This window comes from Trichosurus vulpecula, chromosome 2 (genome assembly GCF_011100635.1).
Source record: "Trichosurus vulpecula isolate mTriVul1 chromosome 2, mTriVul1.pri, whole genome shotgun sequence".
NCBI classification, from domain to species: domain Eukaryota; kingdom Metazoa; phylum Chordata; class Mammalia; order Diprotodontia; family Phalangeridae; genus Trichosurus; species Trichosurus vulpecula.
In genome coordinates this window covers 17,253,819-17,264,734 of record NC_050574.1, presented here as the reverse complement: position 1 = coordinate 17,264,734, position 10,916 = coordinate 17,253,819, and the positions used below count along the sequence as shown (strand labels likewise).

Here is a 10,916-nt window from a genome sequence, read left to right as displayed (position 1 = left end):
TCCTCAGTTAGGTAGGGGAGGGGGTGTGTCTGGAGACATCCCTTAATTTCCCCTTCAACGACCTTGACCCGATGAGCCAAGAGGTGGGTAGGACCAGAGCAGTTAGTTAAAACAAGAGAATGTAGCCATGATAAAGTGGGTAACCTTACCTTCCACCACCATTTTGCCCAGGGCTCAGTGAGGGAGGTAGAAAGAATGGGAGTGCTGCCAAGCCCCAGGCTCCCCCACCAACACCCCCCCTGCCCCCATCATTCTGAGTCTTGAGAAGACTGGAGGACAGGCTACTGGGGGACGGCTCCACCACTTTTCCAACCTCAGAGACAATCCTTCCTTCAATGTCCCTCCTGGTCACATGGGCACGGTCCCAGAGGCATTGGTTCCTGGGGCTCCCTCCAGGGGTTGCCCTGGAAGGGCACTCCTTTGACCAGTGACCCTCCTTGTGGCATCAAAAGCAGGTTTCCCCACTGCCCAAGTTGCCAGGTTTCCTCCAAGGGGGTAATGATGGGATTTAGACTGTGGGAGCCCCCTTGAAGTCTCCTTGAATCTTCCCACTAGATGAGGCATTTACCTGAGGCCATAAGCCTTTCATTATGACTGGGCCCAAATCTCTAGGTTATTCTTAACCTAGCCTATCCCTCCATTGTCCTGCTAGTTTCCACCCTTGATCCTATAAAAGTGTTTATGCCCAAATCTAGGCAAACGATAGGGGCCATCTTTTCCCTAGCTCCCCCTCAGACAGTTCCATCTACTACCCTAAGAACCGGACTCCTCATAGGACACAGTAACTCTTCCCTCAGAGGGCTTATTATAGTCCCTGGGGTAGTAGATTCAGATTACACGGGAGAAATCAAAATTTTATTATACACAACCTTGCCACATCGCATACATATAGGAAAGGGGGAGAGAATAGCACAATTGATTTTGATAAAATATGAAACCACAGGGAATTATTTTCAGAAGATTTGGGGCTCACAAGGATTTGGAAGGACAGGAAGAGAGGCTTTCTGGGTACAAGATATTACAGAAAAAAGACAAACTTTGAAAATAAAAATAGAAGGCATAGATACTGGACAGACAAATCAGTCATCGCAGACCAACTTTGGCCAAAAACCTGGCCTGTATCTATATCCCAGAGTGGACTTTCTCAGAGCTGGCCCTCTACATATCCTCACTCTTTTGACAATCCTATCCGGGTCACTAGTGGGAACAGCAGGTATTCCTGGGGGCTATTTTGTGGGGTCATTGCTACCCAAATGATCCCCAAATTTTGGGGTTTGTTCTCAGATTCTCCTCTTCTCTTCAATGGTACAAGTAGAGAAGAGGATATGCAAATCACCCCAAGAAAGCTCAAACTGTAGGGAGAGATCCCTAAAGCCCTCAGGAAACCTAGTGGGGTCTTCTGAGCATCTCTCCAGTTTCTCTTTAACTTGAGTGAGGTCCAAAATGGAGAACAGAACATGCACTCCTAATTTTCCCACTAGGGGAGACAGGCACTTCCTTCAGGGAAAAAAGCCCTGAAGGCGCTGTGAGGACTGGAGCCTGGGAGGGAGATGTGAAGTCCCATTTCTTGTGAGGGAGGGGCTGTGGAGTGGTGGCTGAAATGGATTAGACTGCAAGGCTGGTGGATCTGGCTGGCAAGGGAAAAGTCAGCTGGCACCTGAACAGGGGAAGGAGTCAGAGGGGGAGATACCCCAGACACTGAGGCGGGGGCAGGGCCTGAGGCCAGAATCTGAGTAGGGGTCACCTAGGGGGAAGGGCTGAAATCCTGGGGGCCATAACAAAGGGGCCATGCAAAATGTCCTGTTGACCCCCATTGTCCCTTTGTGGGGCAGCTCTAGCTACCAGAATCTTACAATCTTTTCTGAGGATGGGGTTCTGAGAGAGCTTGATGAAGTCCTCATGTAGGAAACTTCTATCCATTTTCCTTCTCAGCAATAGTATAACTGCAAGAGAGTATTATGTTTTAAAGTCCCACAAATGGGCCACACTTCATGGCCCTCTAGGTGATACTGAGGTCAAACAGTGTTGAAAAGAACACCAGCTTTTTCTTTTTAAGTTCTTTAGAGAAACCAAATTTTTCCCAATTTTGTAAAAGACTACCCAAAGGCAAACTTTTAGGAATTGAAAAGGATTGACCCATTACAGGCTTGGGGGGCTAGAAGTCTCTTCCTCCATAAAGGAGGATCTAGGAGTAAGCATTGAAAAGCTAAGAAAACAAAACAAGCCAAAAAAAAAGAAACCACAAAAAGATACCTGAAGTTTTCCCAATTCCCTCGCACCGAGAGAATCGAAACAGCTAAATTGGGTACACACTTCCAAATAGGGCATATGTCCTTGCCCTCCATGCTTCAGAATGTGTGCCCAGGTCTATGGCCTCCAATATAACCACTGGACTGAGAACCTGAGAGTGTCAGGCTGAATACAAGATAGCCTCCTAGCTGTCTGACCTACTGGGACCTGAGAGGTCAGACCCGAAAAAGGCACCTCCAAGGTACTTTGAGAGTGACCACAACTGTAGAAGGGAATAGGGAGAGGGGGAAGCTTACATACCTTCCAGTCTTGGCTGGAGAAGAACTTGAGATCAGCAGCTTTCCCTGGTCTCAGGGAACCAAAATGATGAGGTTTAGGGAATCAAATGTTGAGGTTTATGGGTGCTCAGGACCCCAAAATACCAACATGCCAGGTCTTGCTCATTTGAATTTGACTCAAGCCTTCTTTAAGCTAAAGAGAAAAACGAAGTTTATTAAAGATTCACCATATTGGCTAGACTCTAAAGAGTCTGAGCATTTGTGATGCTTGTCGGGACATATTTAATCCTCAGTAGATTGGAGGCAAGATGGATCTTATATACAGAAAGGCTGTGGGAGGGATCTAGGGGTTGACCTAGGGTGATGGGAGGAAGAGTTTAGGGAGGGTCTTGAGGAGGCTACTAAACAGGATCTTGAAGGGACTGGAGTGAGGTCAGACTCCAGGAACCAACAAAATGGGATTAAGAGTGAGAAGTAGCTGAAAGCTACCTGAAGATAACAGACAACAAGAGGGCTAGGCTAGTTTAAGGGTAACAGATTGGGCCATAAACATTTTGATAGGATCAAGGGTGGGAAGTAGCCAGATAATGGAGGGCTAGACTAGGTGAAGAGTAACAAGAGATTTGGGCCTAGCAATAACAAAAGGCTTATGGTTTCAGGCAAACACCTCATGAAGTGGGGAGATTCAAGGAAAGTTCAAGGGGGTCCTCAGAACCTATACCCAATCATTAGGATCATGACACTCTTAAGAACCACATTTGTAGGCAATTATCAGAGGAGAAGAAAACTTTCAAAGAAAGGAAAGAGAAGAAAGATAAGGCTAAGGGAAAAAAGTTTTGGTGACCCCCACAAAGGGGTTATGCAGGAATATAGAGAAATGGCTAAGGACCAGATGGGGAGATTTAGAAAAAAAAAAAAGGAAGGAGAGATTTAGGGGGAAAAGGCAGTATTTTGTTTGTATTATAAAAGAGAAGAGTACTTTAAGAAAAATTTCAGGAAATCAGAGCAAGGCAGAATGAAGCTTCCTTAAGAGGGCAACATCTTCCAGGTTATTAACTGTGGGCCCAAAGTAATAATGGAATAATGTGTTCCAAAGAGCAATGGAGCTCAAGGTGCCACTCAGTGTAGTGTAATTTAAATTTGAAGATCTTTCCCATCCATTAATAGGCCCATGTGACCTGCTTATGTCACAGGAAGCCTGTAGTGGGAAGAGCTTGCTAAACAAGAGGAACTGGAAGGGTGGAGCAGGAAATTCTCAGAGTAGTTAGAGCTGAGAGAGAGAGAGAGAGAGCAGACATGTCCTAGCTGTGCTGTGAATGTGTTTGTTGGTGACAAGGCCCCAGCAAGGGGCAGGGAGGTTATGGAATGGAATCATTCTCTGCTCTGATAATGTGTATTAATTTCTTTGCTGCTGTGATGGATTGGGCTTATTGGTTTTGGGATCTGGAGAGTCTCTTATATTTTGCAATACAGAACAACATAGTCATATTGACAATTATCATAGATATATTGTGATTATTGCCTTGCTAATACCCCCAGGGTGATCTGAGCTTAACCATACAGAAGAAAAAAATAAGCAGATGGACACAATAATGAAAAAGAGTTTATAACTTTTTAAGGAAGAAAACCAGAACTGAAGAGATTATTGGCTTCTCAAACACCCCTAACAACAGAAAAGCAAGAAGAGTACATATATTGAGCAGGAGTAAGGGAATTTGGAACTCCTAGGAGTAACCGGTCCCTGAAGGAGTGGGAGAAAGGCCATTCAGGCAAATGTGGGGCAGGGGGAAAGGTCAACAAAGAAGATACGGGGGTGGAGCCAAGATGGCCCCATGAGAACAGCGTCTTACTGGAGCTCTCTCACAAGTTCTGTCAGATACATATAAAAAAGTGAATCTGAACAGATTTGACAGTGTTAGAAACTGGGCAAATTTCCAAGCCAGGAGAGTCTGAAAGGCTGACGGGACGAATCTGTAGGCTGGGAGAGCACTTGGCATGTGGAGCTGCTCCAGACAGCACCAAAGCGGAAGAAGCTGCTGAAACCAACCAGCGAGACGGGCTGGGAGAAAGCTGGGTGTCCGAAACTGGCTGACATCTTCAGGCCTCCTGACAGGAGTCTGTGGAAGGGACGAGAGGCAGCAGCGCAGCACCACTGGCTGTGAGACATCAACTCCTGAGGCTTTTGCAGCCCAAACATATGAAACGCATCTTCTTGAGCTTCCAGGAGACATAATGGGTAGGTAAATGGCTCTAATCCCTCCGGCCCTGACCCAGAGAATTCCTCGGGAAAAAATGCTGGAATAGAGGAGACAGAAGTGGGGCTTCAGTGGCCAAGTAGTGGGAGTTCCTGAGTCCCAGAGGGGCAGAGCCAGCAGGAGTCAACACCAGGAGCCCAGACATACCCTTGCAGCCCCAGGGGAAGTGGCAGACAATGGCACAAACAACAAACAGTTGAGACCATTGCTGAAGAGAAACAGTGCTGGAGAGCAGGGAAAGAGGAGACTTCAGGAAGCCAGAGCCCTCCCCCACACCTCAGGAAACTGAAGGCTATAATACACAAAGCCAGTAAATAGACTCACAATCCCTAGAAGAAGAAACCTTGGACAGAGAGCCCTGAGCCACAAAAGCAGAAATTCACTGTAAAGCCAGGAAAAACCTAACCAACATGAAGAAAAACAAAAAAACCGAGGATTATTGATTCTTTTTATGGAGACAGGCATGATCAAAATACCAATTTGGAAGAGAATAGCAATGACATTATACCCACATCTGATACCTCTAAAGGGAATGAGAACTGGTCTCAAGCCCAAAAAGCATTACTGGAAGAGCTGAAGGAGGATTTTAAAAATCAAATTAGGGAGGTAAAAAAAAATGGAAAAAATGGAACAAAGAAGATATGGATAAGTAGTAGGGACATGTTTCAAGGATGCCCATCACTTGGGGAATGGTTGAACAAGTTGTGAAATATGATTGTTACGGAACATTGCTATGTTATAAGAAATGATGAGCTCAATGACCTTAGAAAAAAACATGGAAAGACTTGCATAAAATAATTAAGAACAAAATTAGCAGAACCAAGAGAACATTATATACAGTAACAGCAATATTGTTTTAAAAATGGCTTTGGGAGAATGAGCCATTCTGACCATTATAAATACCTAAATTAACCATAAAGGACATATGAAAAAAAGATGCTATCTGTATCCAGAGAAAAAGCTGATAAGGAAAAGATTGTAAAGTATTCCCATTTTCAAGAAATCTTACTTCATATTGTCAAGGAGATTGAAGATTTTTGGCACAAGAATTTTTGCAGATGTTATTCATTAAGATAGACTATTGATCGCTTACGTGAATAATGAATATGAGATGGAAAGTAACCAAAATATTTCCATTTATCACAGCATACATAAACTGTTCTACTACTGAAAATAGGACCCCAGCGGGATAATAAATCATTATGCATGATTCAAATTATAGAATCTCCAGCAAGGATGCTGGTGACTGAATATCAATGATGAAATACATCATGTATGCACTGAATGAACTACATACAGTTCTTCATGCTAGTGTAGTGTCAAATGAGTAGTGCACTATTCTGAAGCTTTTGTTTATCCCCCAAAAATATTTCCACATGTATAATTACATTTTAAATAGCCTGATTAATTGTTGTATTTTAATAGAATTTACTTTTTCCTAATTATATGTACAGACAATTTTAGCATTCATCTTTACAGGATTCTGGGTTCTAAATTTTCCCCCTTTCCTTGCTCCTTCTCTCTTCTTAAAAAAGTAAGAAATTTGATATGGGTCATGTATGTACAGTCATGTAAAACATATTTCCATATTAGTCATAGTTGTGGAAGAAGAAGCAGACCAAAAGGAAAAACAAAAACATAAAAAAACAAAGTGAGAAAAGTGAAAAAAATCGACTCATTGAAGAAACAGCTACCACTTGGACAGCCACTAATACTGCCACTAGTTCAATGCTTTTTTCACTTTCAAGTTTATTCATCTCTCTTTAGATTTTCAAGTTTTCCATCTTTTGGTTTAATTAGGGATTTTTAATTTGTTCTTTTTGTAGGTTTTTTTAATTGCATGCTTAATTCATTGATCTATTCTTTCTCTCTTCTACTGATGTATGCATTTAGAGATATAAAGGTTCCTTGAAGTAGTATGTTGGCTGCATCCTACAAATTTGGAATGCTGCCTAATTGTTATCCTTCTCTAATGAAATTATTATTCCCATAATTTGTTCTTTGACTCACTCATTATTTAAGATTAGACTATTTAGTTTCTGAGTAGCTTTTAATCTATGCTTCTCCAACACTTTAAAGGTAAAGTGTAATTTTTTTGGTATTATGGTTTGAAAAGAGTGCATTTAATAAATATTTCTGCTTTTCTTAATTTGGAGCCTGGCTATGGTATACTTTCATACACTTGCTGCTTATTCTATTCTTTCCTAAAAACAAAAGGATCTGAGAATGCTTTATTCTGTTATAAATATCTTAAGTCGTTTTGGGCCCTTGGTCTTAGGCCTAGAGGTTCAGTTATTGTCCCATGATGCTGTTATAATCAAGTCCCTGTTTTTTCCTTTCATAGAAAATCTTTCTAACTATGGAAAGTTGAGTTGTGATATAACATATCTTGTTGCTACATTATTTTGTTACTACTGTGTTGCTTTGGGATTTAGGCATATAAGATATTACAGTTTTCATTATGAGATTATAGTCATTTCCATACCCTCAACAAGTACATGAAAGAGTTCTTGGCTTTGTCATCTGCCTGTTGATAGTGATATATTCATGCATAAGATATGGTCCTTGAAATATTTTAAAATGGCATGGGAATAGTTAAGCAATGATGCAAAAGTTTGTGGGGCCAAAACAGAAATAAATCTATTAATAAATTCAAGTTAAAATCAGAAACTTCTTCAGTTTCATCTTGAAGAAAAGCATTTCAGTGCAATCAGTTTTCTTGAAGAACAGTAACTTAGGGAATAGTTTGTGTTGCCTCAAAGAAAAAGTCAATTTTATTTAGGTTTGTTGTTTAATGTGTGATTAACACCTGCTTGTAGTGCATGTACTGAATTGCAATAAATGTCACATTATAAGACAACTCATTTGAGGCACATTAATAAATTATATACACTTTGAAATTAATTACTTTGCTCACCCAATCACAGGATTTTTCATATTGGAGTACAATTTATAACTTTTAAGTAAATTTTTTGTGCATTAGAAGTCACATTTTTATTAAAAAAAAATGTGTTGTTACCTGTGTTTTCATGTAAGGATTAGATATTTATCCATCTATACTCCTCCTAAATAAGTAAGTGAATTGGAATTAATTGGGATTGTAAAAAGAAAATAGAAACATTTGGAGTTCTAAATAATAGCAAGAAAAAACTGAGTAAAAGTATTTAGAAAAGAAAAAATTAACATCTACAACTTAAAAAAATAATCAGAGTTCTGCCTTAAGGAAGCTGTTCCTTAAGGAATACTTAAATACTTTCAAAATATAAATTGTATGCTAATAGTTGCAAAAAAGTCCTGGGATGGGATGAGCAAACAATTTAAGTAATTAATTCCAAACTGTATACAAAGAACAGTGTACATCAAAAGAGCTGTCTTATAGTAAGACATATCTGCATTTCAAGACTTGTTCTACAACTATATGTTAATCCCACGTAATTAGAAGGAGAAAAATTGACTGAAGAAAACAACCACTTAAAAAATGCAGTTGGTCAAATAGGGAAAAAAAAGACCAAAAAACTCACTAAAGAGAAGAACTTCTTAAAAAGTAGAATTGGCTAAATGGAAAAGGAGGTACAAAAGGTAACGGAAGAAAACAATTCATTAAAAATGAGAATTGGGCAAATGGAAGCTAATGACTCTATAAGACAACAAGAATCAGTCAAAGAAAATCAAAAGGATAAAAAATGTAAAATGTAAACATGTAAAATGCCTCACTGGAAAAACAAGTGACCTGGAAAACAGATCCAGGAGAGACAATTTAAGAATTATTGGTCTCCCTGAAAGCCATGATCAAAAAACAAGCCTGGAAAGTACCTTTCAAGAAATTATTAAGGAGGAGGCAGAGCCAAGTAAAAGCAGGGACTTGCTTGAGCTCTCCCCCAAACCCCTCAAAATACTTGTAAAAAATGACTCTAAACAAATTCTAGAACAGCAGAAGCCACAAAATGACAGACCGAAACAAATTTCCAGCCCAAGACAATCTAGAACATTGACAGGAAAGGTCTATTGCAACAGGCTGGGAGCAGAGTACAGTCCAGTATGGACCACACCAGCATAGATAGGGCTGGAGGAGGCCTTAGGGGACTGAAGCACTGGCAGCTGCAGGGATTTCTAGATTTCTCAACCCACAAATGCCAAAGACAGCTTCAAAGGTCAGTAGGAAAAGTCTCTCACCTGGGTGGGAGAGGAGGGTGGTCTGGCCCCAGCATAAAGCCCAGCTCCAGGGTACCAGCAGCTGCTGCCACAGCATCAACTGCTTCTGGAGCTTTTGGCCCACCAATGGTGGGGGAATCAAGCAGCTGACCAGAGGGATATTGCATGGATTGCTTTGCTGTCTATGAGACAGGATTCTCTTGTTTTGCCCATGCTTGGATCTGGATCACAGTCCTTGGGGGCTGTCCTGGGATGAGAAAGAGCATTGGTATAGCCAAGCTTGTGGTGGTGGTGGAGAGGGAATCCTCACAGTTCCAAGGAAGAAAAGACTGCTTGTGGTTGCTCACAGACCAGAGCACAGGCCTGGAGAGGGGTAAGCACCTCTCCTTTGATCATACAACCTTGGAAGAACTGAAAATTCATAGGTCCCTAGAAATATCTCTGAAAACAGCTGCACAAAACCCCTGAAGCTTGGGGGAGTACACCTTCCACTTAACAAATTGCTCAGAAGTCAAGTAATGGGCTGGGAAAATGAGCAAACAATGGGGAAAAATCAGACTATAGAATCTTACTTTCCTGGTGACAAGGTACTTGCTTACTTCCCTGGCGACAAGGAAGATCAGAACATACAACCAGAAGAAAAGTCAAAGTTTCTACATCAAAAGCCCCCAAGAAAAATATGAATTGGTTTCAGGGCATGGAGGAGCTCAAAAAAGATTTTAAAAATCAAGTAATAGAAGTAGAAGAAAAATTGGGAAGAGAAATGAGAGTGATGCAAGAAAATCATGAAAAATGAGTCAACAGCTTGCTAAAAGAGACCCAAAATAAATGCTGAAAAACATAACACCTCTAAAAATAAACTAACCCAAATGGCAAAAGAGGTTGGTTGAGGCAGACAGAGTGTTGCATTGCTTTGCTCCCCAAGTCCAGCTTCTCCGAGAGTGGAGACACCCACCTCACACCCCCACCATGGCCGAGAGCGACTGGGATATGGTGATGGTGCTGCGCAAGAAGGGCCCCACGGCGGCCCAGGCCAAGTCCAAGCAGGTCATCTTAGCATGTCAGAGAAGAGGAGAAGATGTGGAGACTTCCAAGAAATGGGCTGCTGGCCAAAACAAACAACACTCCATCACAAAGAACACAGCCAAGCTGGACTGAGAGACTGAGGAACTTCACCATGACAGGGTCACTCCAGAAGTGGGCAAAGTGATCCAATAGGGCTGGCAGAGCAAGGGATTGACACAGAAGGATCTGGCCACAAAAAAATCAATGAAAAGCCCCAAGTTATTGCTGACAATGAGAGTGGACAGGCCATTCCTGATAACCAGGTCTCGGGCAAGATTGAAAGAACCATTGATCCCAAGCTTCATGGGAAGGACATTGGAAAGTGGCTTGAGACAGGACCAAAGGGGAAATGAGCACAAAGCCTCGAAATCAATTCCTTCAGACTGATCTTGTCTGGCAGGTTCTTCTTCACCACCAGAACCAATGTGTCTCTTCACATTGCCAAGCTGAACACAGGGGTATCACACTTGTTTGGGGGAGGAACCTTCCAAATCTATACTTGCTGTAACAAAAACAAAAAACAAAACATTGCAAATTAAAAAAAATTAGAATGGAGCAAATGGAAACTAATGATTTTATGAGAAATCAAGAAATTATAGAACAAAACCCAAAGAACGAGAAAATAGAAGACAATGTGAAATATATCACTGGAAAAACAACTGATTTAAAAAATAGATCCAGAAGAGATAATTTTAAAATTATTGGACTACCTGAAAGCCATGATGAAAAAAAGAGCCTAGACATCATCTTTCGAAATTATCAAGGAAAATTGCCTTGATATTCTAGAACCAGAGAGTAAAATAGAAATGAAAAGAATTCACTGATCACCTCCTGAAAGAGATTCCAAAAGGAAAATTCCTGGGAATATTGTAGCCAAATTCCAGAGTTCCCAGGTATAGGAGAAAATATTGCAAGC

General features: G+C 41.2%; 1 pseudogene; it reads left to right on the top strand.

The window, feature by feature from the left end:
• Positions 1 to 9,898: 9,898 nt before the first annotated feature.
• On the top strand, positions 9,899 to 10,353 carry LOC118840426 (annotated as a pseudogene).
• The last annotated feature ends 563 nt before the right edge of the window (positions 10,354 to 10,916 follow it).